This window comes from Pteropus vampyrus, unplaced genomic scaffold (genome assembly GCF_000151845.1).
Source record: "Pteropus vampyrus isolate Shadow unplaced genomic scaffold, Pvam_2.0 Scaffold208, whole genome shotgun sequence".
NCBI lineage: Eukaryota > Metazoa > Chordata > Mammalia > Chiroptera > Pteropodidae > Pteropus > Pteropus vampyrus.
Window position 1 is genome coordinate 641115 of NW_011888989.1, and position 13330 is coordinate 654444.

The following is a 13330-nucleotide window of genomic DNA, read 5'->3' on the forward strand; positions in this document are numbered from 1 at the left end:
AAAATAATTCATATCGACAATTCCAGGAACTGAAAAAAATAAACTAGATCAGTACAATGAATTTTTTAGCAAGGAGACTAAAACCCTCAAAAAGAACCAAATAGAACTGGAGATGAAGAACACACTAAAAGAGATGAAGAATGAAATAGCACACTTGGGGAATAAAGTCAACCAAAGGGAGGAAAGGATCAGTGATATCGAAGACAGAAATCTAGAAATAATCAGAAGGAAGAAGAAACCAAAGAATAAAAAACAATGAATGAGAAATATGAGAACTAGCTGATGTCATCAGGAAAGGAAACATAAGAATAACGGGCATTCTTGAAGGGAGGATAAGCAGCAGAGATTAGAAAGTATTTTCAAATAGTTGATGAGAATTTGTCAAATCTAAAGAATGAACTGGCTTGGAATTCAAGAAGTCAACAGAACACTCAGATATCTCAACACAAAAAGACCTTTTCCAAGACACATTATACAAAAATTGTCTAAAATTAATGACAAAGAAAGAATTCTCAGGGCAGCCAGGGAAAAGACAGTAACTTATAAAGGAAAACCCATTAGATGATTGTTGGACTTCTCAACACAAACCTTACAAGCAAGAGAGAAGTGGAATCAAATATTTAAACTATTAAATGAAAGGAACTACCAGCCAAGAATAATAAGCTCTCCTTTAGATATGAAGAAGAAATAAAGACATTTCCAAATATACAAAAAGTGAGGGAATTCTCTACTATGAGGCTTGCATTACAGGAAATATTGAAAGGGGTCAGCTCACCTAAAACAAAATGACAAAAAAAACCACATAGCTATGAGTACGGCTACTAGCAGGCAGATAGAAGTAGAGTAGTGCAACCCTTATTAAGATGGCCTTTTAAGCTTAAACAATAAGAGGAGATTTGTGATTGCAAGATAGTAATGAAAGTTCAGCATAAATAGGGACAAATTGAGACAACAATAACAGAAAAGAGGACTTAAAGATCCAAATTCATAAAAGGAAATGGAGAAAAGGCACAGAAGAAAATAGACTATTTATATATATTTATATGTCTATGTATGTATGTATGTATGCATTTAAAACTATCCTTTGCACATTCGTAATGGTAAAACACGCTAAAGGTTCAGAACTGAAGTATACAACATAAAACAAGAAGGACTAGAGGGAAAATCCATACCACTAAACATAAATAAATAAATAAATAAATAAATAAATAAATAGTAGGAACACAAGGACAAGGAAACAATGGAAACACCAAGCTGTTAGAAAGCAATAGATAAAATGGCTATAGGAAAACCTCATATTTCAATAATCACCCTAAATGTAAATGTACTGAACTCACCAATGAAAAGGCACAGAGCTACAGATTGTATCAAAAAACAAAACCCAACAATATGCTGCCTCCATGAGACGCATCCTGGTTCAAAAGACAAATACATTCTTCAAGTGAAAGAGTGAAAAATATTTCAAGCAAATGGCTTTCAGAGAAAAGTGGGACGAAGCAGAGAAAAGTGAGACGAAGCACACTTAAAAAGTAAAAAAAGTAAAGAAAGATAATGAGGGACACTTCATGATAAAAGGAATATATACCAAAAAGACATAACACTTATTAATATCTATACTCCCAATCAGGGAGCGCCAAAATATATAAAGCAATTACTAACAGAACTAAAGGGAGAAACAGAGTAAAACACTATCATAGTAGTGGACCTAAATACTCCACTGTCAAATATGGACAGATCACCCAAACAGAAAATCAATAAGGTAATAACATCCTTAAATGACACATTAGACCAACTGGACATAATTGACATTTACAGAGCCTTCCATCCCAAAACAGCTGCTTATACATTCTTATCCAGCGCACCTGAAACATTTTCAAGGATTGACCACATACTGAGACAAGAGGGTTGAAATCATACCACCTTATTCTCTCATCATAATGCTTTGAAGCTGGAGATCAACTGTAAAAAGAAAGTGAGAAGAATCATAAATACATGGAGATTAAACAACATACTACTGAAGAATAACTGAGAGAAGAAATTAAAAAAGAGAACAAGAGATACATAGAAACAAAAGATAATGATAGTACAACATATCAAAATTTTGGGGACACGGCAAAAGCCGTAATAAGAGGAAAGTTCATATGATTACAGGCCTATCTCCGAAAACAAGAACCAGGCCAAATAAACAACTTAACGCTTCATCTTAAAAAACTAGAAAAAGAAGAACAAATGAAGCTTAAAGTCAGAAGAAGGAAAGAAATAATCAGAATTTGAGCAGAATTAAATGAAATTGAAAACAAACAAACAAACAAAATGATAGAAAAAAATAAATGCAACAAAGAGCTGGTTCTTTGAGTCTTCCCTTGGCTAGACTCACTAAAGAAAAAAGGATACAAATACAATCAGGGATGAAAGTGGGGAAATTACAATAGACACCAAAGAAATACAAAGGATCCTATAAGAATACTATGAAAAAGTATATAACAACAAACTTAATAACCTAGAAGAAATGGACAAGTACTTACAAAGATACAATCTTCAAAAATTGAATCAAGAAGAAATGGAAAATCTAAATGGACCGATCAGCAGTATGGAAATTGAAACAATCATCAAAAACCTATCAAAAAGTAAAAGTCCAGGACCAGATGGCCTCACCAGTGAATTCTATCATCAGTCAAAGAAGATTTAACTAGTACCTATTCTCCTCAAACTCTTCCAAAAAATCAAAGAGGAGGCAATATTTCCTAACTCATTTCATGAGGCATTATTACCGTGATACCAAAACCTGGTAAAGATAACACAAAAATAGAAAACCAAAGACCAATATCTCTCAAGAACACAGAAGCAAAAATCCTAAATAACATACTAGCGAACCAAATACAACAACATAATAAAAAGATTATACACCATGATCAAGTGGGCTTCATCCCAGAGGCACAGGGATGGTTCAACATACTCAAATCAATTAACGTGATACACTACATAAACAAATTAAAAAATAAAAATCATATGATCATATCAATAGATGCAGAAAAAATGTTGATAAGATACAGCATCCATTTATTATCTAAACACTTAATAAAATCAGTGTAGAAGGAAAGTACCTTAAAATAATAAATGCCATCTACGACAAACCCTCAGCCAATATTATACTTAATGGTGAAAAACTAAAAACCTCCCTCTAAGATCAGGAATAAGACAAGGCTGTCCACTATCGCCACTGTTATTCAATATAACATTGGAGGTTGTAGTGAGTGCAATCAGGCAAGAGAAAGATGTAAAAGGCATCCCAATAGGAAATGAATAAGTCAAACTGTCACTATTTGCAGATGACATGATTCTTTATATAGAAAACCCTAAAGACTCCACAAGAATGCTACCAGAAATAATAAGCAAATATAGTAAAGTTTCTGGATACAAAGTCAATGTTTAATAATCCATAGCATTTTTATACCTAATAGTGAATTGTCAGAAAAAGAAATGGAAAAAATACTTCCTTTTGCAATTGAAACAAAAAGAATAAAATATCTAGGAATATATCTTACAAAACATGTGAATGACCTATATAACCCTATAAAAAGAAATCGAGTAAGATACAAAGAAATGGAAAGATATTCTGTGTTCCTGGATTGGAATAATTAACATAGTTAAAATGACCTTATTATCTAAAGCATTATATAGATTTAATGCAATATCCATCAAAATCCAATCGGCACTTTTAAGAAATGGAACAAAAAATCATCAGTTTTGTACGGAAGCACAAAGGACCCCGAATTGCCAAAGCCATTCCTGAGAAAAAAAGAACAAGGCTGGAGGTATCACTTGACCCGACTCATATTATACACAAAACAACAATAATCAAAATGGGATGGTATTGGCAGAGAAAAACGTACACATGGGCCAGTGGAATAGAATCGATAATCCAGAAGTAAACCCCTGTTTATATGGGCAAATAATTTTCAGCAAAGTAGCCAGAAACATAAAATGGAGAGAGAGAAGCCTCTTCAATAAATGGTGCTGGGAAAACTGGAAAGCCACCTGCAAAAGAATGAAACTAGACTGCTGCCTATCATCGCACACCAAAATTAACTCAAAATGGATTAAGGACCTGAATATAAGATCTGAAACAATAAATTGCATAGAAGAAAACAGGAACTAAATTCAAGGACCTTGGTCTTGAAGAGGATTTTATGAATTTGACCTCAAAGGCAAGGGAAGTAAAAGCAAAAATAACTGGATGAGACTACATCAAACTAAAAAGCTTCTGTACAGCAAAAGAAATCGTTGAGAAGGAAAGAGACAACCATCTGAATGGGAAAATGTGTTTGCAAGCAATGCCTCCGATTAGGGACTAAGTTCCAAAATATACAAAGAACTCATACAACTCAATAACAACAAAAAACAAATGATCCAATTAAAAACTGGGCAGAGGACCTGCACAGACACTTCTCCTAGGAAGATGTAGAAATGGCCAACAAACATATGAAAGGATATTCAACATTGCTAGCTATTAGGGAAAATGCAAATCAAAACCACAAAGAGATACCATCTCACACTTGTTAGAATGGCTGTCATCAACAGGACAAGTAATAACAAGTGTTGGAAAGGATGCAGAAAAAAAGGAACCCTCACACACTGCTGGTAGGAATGCAAATTGGTACAGCCACTATGGAAGACAGAAGGGTGGTTCCTCAAAAAACTAAGCATTGATCTACTATATGATTCAGCCATCCCTCTATTGAGTATTTATCCCAAAGACTTGAAAACATATATCCGGAAAGATAGATACATACCAATGTTCACAGCAGCATTATTAATGGTGACCAGGACACAGAAGCAACTGAAGTGTCCTACAATAGATGATTGGATAAAGAAGATATGGTACATATGTACAATGGAATATTACTCAGCTGTAAGAAGAGACAAAATATTGCGGTTTGCAACAATATAGAAGGATCTTGAGATAATCATGCTAAGTGGAATAAGCCAGACAGAAAAAGTTGAAAATTATATGGTATCACCTACATGTGAGATATAACTCTAAAAGCAACATGACAGAGACTCATGGACAGCAGAATAGTGGTTACCAGAGGGTAAGGGGGGAGGAGGGAGGCAGATGGGGTAAAAGGGATCAAATATGTAGTGATAGAAATCTAACTATGGGTGGTGAACACAGAATGCAATATATATATGACTTATTGTTGAATTGTACACTTGAAACTTATTGGATTTTGTTAATAAATGTCACCATAATAAATTTAAAAATATAAAATAAAGAAAATAAAAAAGGCAAACTCATAGAAACAGAGAGTTGAATGTTGTTTGAAGGGGCTTGGAGTAGTGGAAATGGGAGATGTTGGGTCAAGGGCATACAAATTTCCAGTTATGAGATGATTAAGTTCTGGGGATCTAATGTACAGTAAGTATGACGACTACAGTTAACAATACTGTATTATATACTTGAAAGTTGCTAAGAAAACAGATCTTAAATATTCTTACTATATACCCCACCACACACAAAAAGTAATAATGTGAGGTGGCTGAGGTATTAATAAGCCTCCTATAATTCTTTCAAAATATATAAATGTATCAAGCCATCACTTAGTATAACTTAAACATACACAAGGATATATGTCAATTATATCTCAATAAAGCTAAAAAAAAAAAAAGACTTTAAAAAGAAACATTAATGTAAAATAAATGCCAGGTTAAAATCCTTGTAAAGCCTGAAGTACTATAAATATTTAGAATATTCTTAAAATGAAAATTTAAATGTCATGTATTACTTACCTTGCTCAATAGTCTTTCATGACAAATATACCAGATGTAGAAAAATTTCATTCATTCTGTGGTGACACTGGTCAAATTCAGAATGCATCAAAAGGCATTTTCAAGTTCAGTGTTAGATTACATGTTACTTCATATATAGCAAGCTTCTTTACTTCTTTAATGATAAACTAATTTTCTGCTTATTCTAATTTTGGTTTTACCTTTGAAATCAATATTAATATTTTAGAGTAAGTTCTCATTTCATATGGGAGTACTGCACAAAAATATTTATACCTCCTCGTTGCAATTCCTCTATAAATGCTTTATTAAAAACTACATAATGAATATTCTGAACTCAAAACACCAGCCAATATTATTTTGTAGTATTTACATGCACAACTTGAGATCTCATAGCAAGGTTAATAATACTACACAGAATATCATGTTATAATTGCCAATTGACAGATTTATTTTCCTCCCAAATTTGTTATGTCTTAGAACACCAGTCATAGAATCCACATGAAACATACTATGCATATAAACTTTTTAATGCTTATTTTACTTATAATAATAACTCACTGTTAGCAGTAGGAAGAACAAAACACCTATTTTTAAGATAGCAAAGGCTACAAATGTGATTGCTTAGATCATGATGATTTACTCCTAGGTGTTCCTGTCTCAGTTTCTAGAAATGTGCACCTTTACTTTCCATTTGGTATATCTGCAAGTCTTGCTCTTACTTTTCAATGAATATCAGTAGAGCTTTTAGAACGAATGGTATCCAAAAATATTGATTGTTAAGCTTTAATCCTCAGGAAAAGTTTTTTTTCTGTTTTCCTGACTTTTAAAATGACTTTCTCAGGATTTTGGATTTGAACAAACATAAAATTTCCTGAGAAATGCTAAGAATGCCTTCTCATGTGGAAATGCTACTTTACCTAGAGATTATGTTTGAACCTACAGAATTTGTCCCAAGGTGAAAGCATCCATTAGGAAGAATTACTTGTCAGCATAGTCAATCTTCTTTATTTTATCTCCCTGTATCCCAATTTCCAGAGATATCTGGTATTGCTAGTTCTTAAGCTTTTTGAGGTTTACAAGGTAAATATAACTGGTTTCAGTTTTCCCTCTGTTAATTTATGATAACCATGAGTCTTGGGCATCTAAATTAATTTCTATTCATTCTTGGGCTATTTGGTTTTCTAAATTGTACCACTATTGTCTCCTTTTCTGATATTATTGTCCTGTTTTTACTGTAGCTTTAGTGGGGTTTCAATAGGGAGCAAGTTTTAGAAGAGTCAATCTACTATCCTAATCCCACAGGAGTTGTTATAATAAATATCTTTGATTCTGATACAGTCTGTCTCAATATCAAACTTTCAAACACTGAACTAGAGGATAATCAGTAAAGTGCCCAGAACAGTGAACACAACTATAGTTAAAGAAGCTGAGGATGTTCATCAAAAAGACAATTCAGGGAGCTACAACAGCTACTTCGATAGCTAAAGGGCTAACAGAGGAAGAGAAGTTAGGATTGTTCTCTATTCCTCCAAGGCAAACTAGAACCAGTATGGGGAAACTGCAGGTCAGAGATTGTTACTAGAGAGAGAAACTTTTCTTAGCTGACAAAACTATTCCAAGAAGGAATGAACTGCCTTGGGAAACAAGAAACTCAAGAACAGGCTGTACCACTATCACTTTTTCGGGATGCCCCTAACAGCATCTAAGCCCTAGATGGTTGTGTGGGCCGACTGGTTGCTGAGGCAACATGCACAAAAAACAAAGTTAATGTATCATTAAACACTAGAAGAATGAAATTACAAAAATAGTCGTTTTAGGCACACTGAGTGAAAGCTAACAAATATAAAGGAATATTATAGGTAATGACTGCCTGGTCCTAAATTTCCTTTTCTCAGCTGAAATATTTTTTTCCACGTAGACTCTTCACTCAGATATGCATTTATCCCTAGATTTAATTTGAAGAGTTGAAAAGTGACAAAGTAATGAGTTCCTGATTGCTATGAAAATGTCCCTATGAGCCACAAACTTTAATTACTAAGCATCTTTTCCTTATCTAAAATGTATATGACTTTTTAAGAGGACTCTCTTCATCTACTCTCCTTACCTCCTACAAACAAGGAACAAAGGACACCACACAAGATGGATCACAGCGAAAAAGGGAAAAGTGGAATAATATGAAGCTTTGGCAGAAAGCAGAGAGGCCATATCAAAGGGTTGTGCGGAGAGAGAAACACGGTGGGTTGAGTTAAATATTTTAGATTTTTTCTAAATATAATGGTAAATAATAGAAAAGTTTCAAGAGGAGATTGACATGATCAAATTTTATATTTTTACAATAGCTTTTGTATGAAAAATAGAGATAATAACAATTTTTGGCAGACCAACTGGGAGGCAGTATCCAGGTGAGAGATAGTGGAGTAGGATGATAGAGGTAGAGATGAAATAAAAATTTACAAAACTCTTTCTGAGAGGTAGAATAAAGAGAATGTTGAGAGGTCTTAAAGAGGGTCCCAGACGTCTTGCATGAGCATATAGATAAATATGGTCGTTCTAGTCTGACCCAGGGAAATATATACCGCCAGATATAAATTGATGGAAATGTAAGGAAAAGGTAATTCTTTTTTGGGTGGGTTAGGTTTGAAAACCTATGCGTCAACAACAAGTATGAATGTCTCACAAGCTCCACTTCATCATTTCCCACTGAACATGTCCATTAAAGCTTCAAATTCAAGATGCTGGCAATCGAAATCTGTACCTTCTTATACATTTGCTCCATTTGCTAGTTAATTAATGCCGCCAATTGTGAGGGATGTTATAGATGGGGGTCCTACATGTGATAGAAAAAAACTGGAATATAAAATACCTTAAGACACTGATAAGAGTCTATAACTCACAGATTCATCCTTAACACTGGAGTTATTCTTGCCACAAAGGTTAACCTTAAGTAAGAGTTAACTCATAACTCTGCAAAAGTTTAAAACCATTTGAAAACAAATATATAAATATTAAGGATACTTTTATCCACAGCTTCTTTTGCTAGGAATACTACAAGAGTAAAGACAGATTTTGGAATGGATCCAAGAAAATAAATTCAAGAGTTAAATGTTAAGTCTTAATTAACTGTCCTGTTCTCTTGAAGTAAAAACTTAAAGCAATTATTTTCCAGCTGATAAGAAGCATCACATTCTTTATTCATATATCCTATTACAGTACAATATCAGAGTAACTGAGAATGATAAAAGTATAATCCAGACCTTTGGAACTACACAAAGTTGAAAAATCAGTTCCATTTTAGAGAATCCACCAAGATGGGTAATTTGCATTAAAAATGAGAAAACATAGAAAGAATTAAGAATTAAAAAAAAAAAAACAAGAGCTGAGATTTCAAAGAAGTTTAGTATTTGGGGAAACAATTGAAATAAACCTTTTACTTATTCTAAATCCTATTAATTTTAAAACCCAAAGATCAGCAAGTCCTAAGACAAAAACATCAACATCCCTTCAACTAGGAGATGGCTCTTTGAATTTATATTTTATAGAAAGGTAAATGTGATAATATGCACTTAAATTATACAGTTCTTTTAAATCTCACATTTCATGTGAGTGACAGAAACACTGAAGTATATGGATAGTTCCTTAAAACATGAAAGAGAATAACATTTGATCCGGTAATTTCACTTCCGAGTATATATCCAAATATTCAAACCGTTATCTGAGTACCAATGTACACAGCAGCACAAACATTTGGGGAAACACCTCAAATGTCTACCAACTAATAAATGAATAAACAAATTTTGATATATGCATACAATGGAATACTATCTGGCCTTAAAAAGGAAGGAAATTCTGCAATATGCTATAATATGACTAATCCTTAAAGACATTACGCTAAGTGAAATAAATCTGACACAAAAGGACAAATATTGTATGCTTCTACTTGTACAAGAAACCTAGAATAGTTAAACTCATAGAGACAGAAAGTAGAATGGTGGTTGTCAGGGTTTGGGGGAGGAGTATTATTTAATAGGTACTGAGTTTTAATTTCTGAGGATAAAAGTTCTGGAGAGAATGGTGGGGAGAGGTGCACAACAATGTGAATGTACTTAATGTCACTGAATTGTACAGTTAAAAATGAATAAAATGTTACTTCGTGTTATGTAAATTTTAATACAATTTAAACAAGACACAAAGAGTCCTCCTAGCAATAATAAAACTTGGAACATTGTATGTAAAATAAAGAGATTCAACTTTTTCTACAGAACTATAACATAGCTTTCCTTGGTTTCTCAAAATGTTGAGATCTTAAATATTTTTGAATTACCACTACCTTTAAATTCCTGAAATGAGCAAAACAAATAACAAAATAATGTTAACAGAATTTTATAAAACTACTGTTCCCAGCATGCCTCAATTAATATAGAACCAGCATAGTTACATGCAAGCTCTACACACATTACATCTTCAAATAAACTTCTGCTAACGTGAAATAAGTACCACTTGTCCAAGATGGCTCTCACAAATCTAATGCAGTATATTAAACATGAACAAAAGAATAAGGGAATAACTCCCAGGAGTCTGTTTGAAATAGAAAATTAAATGAATCAACAAAGCTGAAGCAGATTATAGCATATTTTTCTAGGTAGGGATATAAGGAGGCAGTATATAAACACTATAAAGTTAAATATGGTACCAGGAACTCAAATGTCACACTAACCAGAAACCTACTATGTCAGTTTCTATAACTCATAATTTAATAGCGGTATCCCAATACTACCACCCTGAAACCTTTCAAATAAACAAGACAGTGCTGACTACACAAAAAAGGTAAAACATCATTATAGTCAAAGATTTAAAACAAATTCAATAGGCTAATAGACTGAAGACATCTGCCACATAGCTAAGTCAATGGGTTACTATCTCTACCAAAGAACTCTTACACATCAATAAGGAAAAAAACAAAAGTCAATAGGGAATGGACAAATTATGTAACTGTTTCACCCTGCTTTATTTTTCAAATCTCAAAATGCTGCTCGCACAATCTTCACAGCATCTTTTCCTGGGCCTGATCTGATTATATGAGTTGTAGAAATTGACATAGTAGTTTCCTGGTTAATGTGACATTTGAGTTCCTGGTACTATACTTAACTTTATATTGTTTATATAGTGCCATATATAACAGTTGTTCAACTTACTCTCTGATTTACCCCCACAAACCTGTAATATGGTCTCCAGGGAGAATATAACCTTATTTGCTTTTCATCGAAAGGAACTATAGCATAATCTACAATGCTTTCATATATCTTATAAGAGACTTGTATCTAGAATATACAAAGAACTCTTACAACTCGATGAAAAGACAACCTGATTTAAAAAAGGACAAAAAGTATGAATAGAGATTTCTCCAAAGAAGATATACAAAGGCCTATAAGCACATGAAAAGATGCTCAGCATCGCTAGCCACCAGAGAAATGCAAATTAAAACCACAATGAGACACATTTCACACCCACTACGATGGCAAGAGTAAAAAAAAGACAGATAATGACAAGTGTTGGTGAGGATGTGGAGAAATCAGAACCTTCATAAACTGACGATGGGAATGTAAAATGGTGCACCTGCTTTAGAAAACAGTCTGGCAATTCCTCAAAAGTGTTAAATGTAGAGTTACCATATGACCCAGCAATTCTACTCCTAGGTATATACCCAAGAGAAATGGAAACATGTTGTTCACACCAAAACATGTACATGAACATTCATAGCAGCATTATTTATAATATCCAAACAACCCAAATGGCCATCAACTGACTAATGGATAAATGGTGGTATATCCATACAATGAAATATCATCTAGCAGTAAAAAGGAATGAAGTACTAATACATGCTACAACATGGATGATATGTTAAGTGAAAAAAGACAATCAAAAAAGACCACATACTGCATGATTTCATTTACATAAATTGTTCAGAATAGGCAAATCCATAGACAGATTAGTAGTTGCATAGGGCTAGGAAAGGAATGGAGTAGGAAAGGAAATAAGAATAGACTGTTAATCGGTTCAGGGTTTCTTTTTGGGGTGATGACAATGTTTTTAAATTAATTATGATGTAAACTGATCAAGATCAAAAACATACATATATACAGTGCCACATTAAAATGCACCTAGAACTACCTTGCATGTCTTATATCTCAAATCTTGCGATGTTAAAACAAGGCAAAATAACCTTTGGAATGGGCAGAAAGCAACATTGTGCCCCTATAAGAACTGTTTGCAAAGATAACATGGAAGCAGATACTCTGACAACTGAACTGAAAATAAAAAATAAAAAGTAAAATACATTTAAAATGCATTTTAAATGGGTTAACTCTATGGTATGTAAACTATATCTCAAATAGGCTGTTATCTTTTTTTAAGGACTTTTAAACGGACTTTTAAAAAGAACTGTATTCCGCTCTCCCCCATTATATCCCCAGCTCCTAAAACAGTGCTTGGCAATACTCAACAAATTCTAACTAAATAAAAAAATAAATTTCAAAACAAAGGTAAACTATTATAAAACTCTGTCATATCCAAAGTCATGACATTCCTGCAGGTTGGCAAGGATACCGTGTGTATAAGTGTGTTTTCCAAGAAAGGACACAAGACTGAGGATTCGGAACCAAGACCTTGGAGGGTCTTAAAGCCAGCTAAGGAATTTGTTTTATCCTGAATCAACAGGAAGGCCAGTAAGATTTTGAGCAGAAGAACACAGAATGTGTTTTAAATGTGCAAAGTTTAAGTAGAGAGTTGCTACTTCTATTCAAAGGTAAAGTAGACCAACAGAATATCCTAAAGGAGAGTGATACCCCTCAGGTGAGAATAGAGGGGAGTTAGGGGAAGATACGACGAGAAGCATGTATCAAAATATAAGAATCTTCATAGATTTTTTAAATAACAGCCAGAACACCGCACGCACGCACGCACACACTGAAAAGACCTCTATAGTCAGCCCCTGCATGGAGCTCAAGTGTGATCGGGACAAAAATTATTACGACCACTGAGCCAGAAATTCTACAACCATCTGGGCAGGAACTTTCTCACAGTGTAGTAACTTCGGACTATCAACAAAGTGCACAGTTCCACCTCTTCTCAAGGAGCCCCAATTCTCACAAATGCGCTCTTGGGAATGCTTAGCAAGGACTGCAGGGCAAGGCAATGGTTAGCTACAGGCAGCCTCATAACTACTGGCTGAGGGGGCATCTGGTTGCATTCCAAGACAAGGAGCCCACCGCAGGCTCCCAAACACCAACCTCGTCGCGGAACAAGGGTGCGACTCGGCGACGGCGCGAGTCGCCCGGAGATAACTCCAGAGAAACCTCCTCTTGCTGCAGCCCACTTGGCCAGCAAACGCTGGCACCCGGAGGGCTGGAACAAACCCTTCTAGAAGTAGAAGAGACCGGGACTCGTTATCCTGGCATAAATCCTATCCATGAGGGATAACAGCACCATGAGATTGAAAGCAAGAGGGTTCCTGGCGGATGTGGGAGGGGCCGGAAAAGCGCGC

The 13330-nt window shown here is 34.4% G+C and overlaps 1 protein-coding gene across 2 annotated transcripts in view; it reads right to left on the reverse strand.

The window, feature by feature from the left end:
• LOC105300317 (cytochrome c oxidase assembly factor 1 homolog) overlaps window positions 1-13306 on the reverse strand; it is a 40437-nt gene extending 27131 nt beyond the window's left edge. For both annotated transcript variants that reach the window (XM_011372470.2, XM_023537971.1), the window contains exon 1: window positions 13077-13306. The gene's annotated coding sequence lies outside the window, so the exon portion shown is untranslated. The remainder of the gene's footprint in view (window positions 1-13076) is intronic.
• Window positions 13307-13330: the final 24 nt, after the last annotated feature.